This window comes from Apteryx rowi, unplaced genomic scaffold (assembly GCF_003343035.1).
Source record: "Apteryx rowi isolate R43461 unplaced genomic scaffold, aptRow1 scaffold_69, whole genome shotgun sequence".
NCBI classification, from domain to species: Eukaryota; Metazoa; Chordata; class Aves; order Apterygiformes; family Apterygidae; genus Apteryx; species Apteryx rowi.
In genome coordinates, this window is record NW_020450971.1 from 2,934,834 (window position 1) to 2,939,786 (window position 4,953).

The window sequence follows — 4,953 nt, forward strand, 5'->3', positions numbered from 1 at the left end:
ATACCAAAGCCCTGCAGAGCCAGACAGAGCTGTCACCTCGCAGCAGGGGGGCTTGTCTGTGCTTTCTGTGAGAATGCCTCGGGAGCAAAGGTTGCATATAACCATAACCACTTTGAAAAAAACTAACTCTCCATGTTATCATGGATAATGGGAGGAGAGGTTTGTGGGGGTGGAGGGGGGACAAATACACACACACACAAACACACGGAGAGCTAGCTAGCTAGATGCATACATACATACATACATACATACATATATATATATATATATACACACACACATCTGATGCAGCAAACACAGTAGAAGATGGGCCAAACTAAACATCAGCAGCCAAGCTCGTTAAAACACGACCATCTTGCATAGCTCTCAGCACAGAAGCTGGAAGCGCACGTGACTTTTTGCAAGTTCCCCACACACAGTTATCGTTTCTCAGCAGCGGAAATGGAGGCAGGTAGGATGGATGCATCTCCAGGGTGACATACCAGCAGGTTGGTGGAGTGGAGGGCACACGGTGGACTTGTATGGCTCAGTCCTTGTCCGCTGCTGGACTGCATCTGTGAGGGGGATTTCTTTGAGCTTTGACAGAAATTTTTCTTACGTATATTGCTATAACCATTTTGATGAATTTCACTGTTACTGCTACAGATCAGATGTTTCTGTGCCTCAGCTAAAATGTCCGTAGCCAAGTAGTTCAGTAAATCATAATCGTAAGACCAGGTCTGCCATGGCAACATTAAAATAGGGGGCTGATTCTTGCAGTCTCTGTTTGAGCAAGACAGCCAGTGAGAGCTTTGCCCACGTAAGTGCTCTCAGATTGACTTTCAGATTATTTTATTCCCCACCCCAAGCTGGTGACTCACGGGTTGGTATCTCTGGCCAGGAGAAAGGCACCTCACAGTTCAGCTGTGGCTTTACCCAGAGAACAAACTCAGTGATGGGAGCCCCCTTGCCACAGAAGCTTTCTTTAATCCACTCAATGCTTGGATGGAATAACACTCCCTTTGCCTCATTAGATGTGGTGGATAGCACCAGACTGAAAAAGGACTCAACCACCTCATGGCAGGGATGGGTTTGTAAAACAAAGATGCTGTGCCTTGGCTTATAGTAGGTTTTCTGTCTCCAAGTTTTGCATCAGTTTATAGCTGACAGAGCAGAAGTGTTTGCTAAAGTTTGACTTGGGTGTGATGCAGGGCAGGCGTTGTTTCAGATTTCCTTCAAGGCAGGGTTCAGGTACAAACTTCCTTCTGACTTCTGCACATAGCCCAGTGGTAGGGTTTCCTCATAGCAGGTGTTTCTGTGTTGTCAAGCTGTAGTGATTCTGGTAGTATATCACAGTGTTAGACCCCTCAGATATAGTGTTTTCTGTAGTTGCAAATTCTGATTTTGAGAGTGAAGCTAGGAGTTGACCATTCTGCCTTTCATTCAGACAGAAAATTTTGATTTCTTTGTACCTGGTCACCACTTCAGCCATTTTGTGCATTTTTTATAGTTTATAAAATGGCCCTCAGTAGAATTAATGTTTTCACAAAAGGTTTTGAAGTTTTCTTAGGGCTCCAAAAGCATTGCTGCTGAGGGAGAAAAATGATTTCCCAACACCTTGAGGCTGGAATGCAAGGCTCTGAATGATATTACACTGCCATCAGGCTCGCTGCGTGTGCCGAGTTCATACATCCGGCGCTCTTTTTAAAGAGCTTGGGCTCGAGCCACTTTTGCACACAGAGCATTTGTCAGATGTGAACGACACGCAGTTGGCAGCCCCACAGGCAAGTGTAATTTTGTTCCCTGTAAACTCATGGCATCAGAGTTGCTAACTCTCAGATAGGATTGTAAAGTGCGTTTTAAAAAAAAAAAAAGGCATCAAGTTGTCCAGAGCCTGAGCAAGCCACACAGGGAACCGTCTAGGTGGCCTTATCCCAGCAAGAAGACCGGTGTGCCCGCTTGTCCCACGCACTGCTTTTATACCACAGCACAAGCTGTAGGACAGCGGGGCGGGCAGGAGAGCGCACCGAGGCCGAGCGGAGACGGGTCTGTTGCGTAGCCCCCTTCTCGGACAGACTTTCCTCTGGGGGCTCGTCCTCATGTGGTGGGGCTGGCTGGACCAGCTGATGGATTTGGGTCAGTGTTTAGCCTGAAGACTGTTGCTGCCAGCAAGAGCACGCAGCCAGCCCGGCCGGGCTGCTTCCCCCCCCGCTGGCAAGCGCCGTGGCCCGGGGGAGGCCTGAGGCGTGCACCTCCCTGCCGCAGCGTTTGCTGGGGCTCAGCTGGGGCGCAAAGCTGTCGCGCCTTGTCGGTGGGGGCATCCCTGGCTGCTTTTTATTTAGGCTGTGATAATTAGGTGGGTTGGAGCCATCCCCCCCTGGTTCTGTCCCCGCGGTGCCGGGCCGGCGGGCCCTCAGAGCGGCAGCAGCGCCAGGAATGCTGCGGCGAGGAAAGGGAGTGCTGTTGCTCTCGGCATTGCCCTGACGGTGCCCAGACCATGCTGAGACCAAGGAGATTTCCTGTACTTATGCATTTGTTAATTTTTGGAAGTAGTTAGAGCAGGCAGGATTTGCCTCTCAGCAGGGGCTGAGCCAACCGCTAACTGGCTCTGCCGACTTAGAGGCATCTGGTGGCTCCCTCCGCCCGGGCACATGGAGCGATCCCACGCGAAGAGGAGCCAAGAGCAGGCTGACGGGGGCTTGCGGTGCCGTCTGGGCCCGGGGAGGGAGCCCGGCCGTGCAGGGCATGGTGCCTGCCAGGCTCCGTGGGTGTCTGGCACGTATGGTAGGTAAATAGGATACGTTGGAGGTAACGTAATTTTTGCCTTTTTAGACAGACTCAGGCATTTACAAGTGTTACCCCTAGCTGGGCATTATTTTTCTTCAGTTAATGATAATTTGTGGGAAAATGAAGGGGGATTTTTGTGTGGAGACTGCAGTTATTTACATACACGCGCCACACTGAGCAGGGAGTTCTGGCCAAAAAAATTAAAGCAGAGGGAAATGGTCTGAAAATGTTTCATTTCAAACCTTTCTTTATTTTTTCATTATAAAGTGACCTAAATAAAAGGTTAACAAAAAAATAAACTGGTTCAGTAATTTCTGAAATGAAGCATTTGGTTTCAGACCAAAGAAAAACACTTCAGGGTGACCCAAGTGACTTTATCAGCTTGCCAAAGAACACACTAACTAACTAATGTATCACTTTTTTTTATTGATGTGCTCTTTCCCCTGCCCGTTTTTTACTTCACTGCTGCTCCCCCCAGTTCCCAGCCTTGCACGCTCTCCAGCTTACTGTGCCCATCCCTGTTGTCCTCCACCCTGACACTGACCAAGGCTCCGCACTCGGGACTCTCCCTGTCTCTGGGCTCTACAGCAGCAGCTTTTTAGGAGTCATTTGTGTTAAACTGGGCATCTCGGCCACAGTCCTACCAGGTAAGGGAGGAGATGGTAGAGGTCACACCAAGCACAGGGAGCCAGACCTGGCCAGAGATGATCATGAGGTCCAGCCAGGACACAGTTCTGGTCTCTTTTCACCACTTTAATCATCCATTTTTCTCATAGGGCTTCGTTTGCATCCTCCAACTGAGTGAAACAGCAGCCATGTCCTAGAGAATAAGGTGACTATCTGTCTTTAATGGTGTAATCTGGACCTGCTATCCAGCCTTCCTCCCCCCCCCCCACCCCCACCCCAGGCTTTTGCTGTTTATTCCAGCAAAGCCCAGTTTTTCCTCACTTTTGCATTCCCAGTCCCCTTGCCTGTCACAGATCTCCCTTCTCCCTCTACCAGAATGGCCTCTAAGAAGCCAAATGACTCCTCCCCAGTTGGTCTTAGGCTGACACTGATGTGTAGCCTCTGGCACACCAAGCCACTCACTTTTGAGGGGAATAGTAGATGATTGAATTTGCTGAGCACAACACACACTAATGCTGTCAAGGCTAGAAGAGATCCGCTCTAGGATGGCTGCAGGGTAGACAGCCTGGCTCCTGTAGTATCACCTATTGATTGGGGAATGTGGGGCAGAGGATGTTTCCCAAATGTTAATGGTGCTATAGACTCCAGTGAGCATTTGTGCTATGGGAATTGTGTTATCTCCTGCAGCTTTTGGGGAAAACAACTGGTTCTTCACCTGCTCCACGTCAGCATTGCTCGTGCTGGCTGTAATGTAACTACACCAATTTAAAAAGGCCAAAAGTCTTGTTTACCCCAAAGACATCAGTATTAAGCCTGGCATGGCACTGTTCTAGGAGGTCCAGCACGTAGCTTTGCAGTTCTCCTCCCCGTCCCTGGACGACAGCCCTTTCAAGAGGTCAGAACATGGGAAATGCTGTGCTGCAGAAAGGGTCCAGCAGTTGACTTTTACTTTGGTCTTCAACTGCTGTTGGCTGCATCCCCAGAAAGCATGCAGCCCTCCTCAGTGGCCAAGGGCTGTCTCTTCTTACAGGGGTGGCAGCCCTGTGGCAGCGGAGGAGTGTGAGGGGTGCGGAGGTAGGCTCCTTTGTGCTAAACCCCTGAAGCGCTGGCATTCCCTGGCTGCAGGGGCGGTGTTCAGGCCCGGGCAATGCCTTCTGGCCCCAGCTGGAGCGTATGCCCTGAAGTGAGGCCTTGCACTTGTGCCTGTTGTGTGCGGCAGCACGTGCCACCCTTGGAGGCAGGGGACGTGCAAACCTACAGCCGCTTGCTCAGTACTAGAGGGGTGAGGCGCTAACTCTGTGTCACAGAGCGGGGCTTACAGCTGTTTTTAATGTGCTTCCCTGTTAAGTCTCTTCATGGGTGTGTTCTTGTACTATAAATAGAAGTGTTTCCTAACGCTAAAGCCCATTACAGGCAGAGCACCCAGGTGCCCTCGTGCTGGCATGGCGGCGTTTCGGAGCGGAGCCAGGCCGCCAGGCTTGGTCCCTGCTCCCTCGGGCGCCGCTCGCAGGCCGAGGCCGGGCTGCGCCGCTACTCGCGGCGCTTGGCACCCGCGGGCTG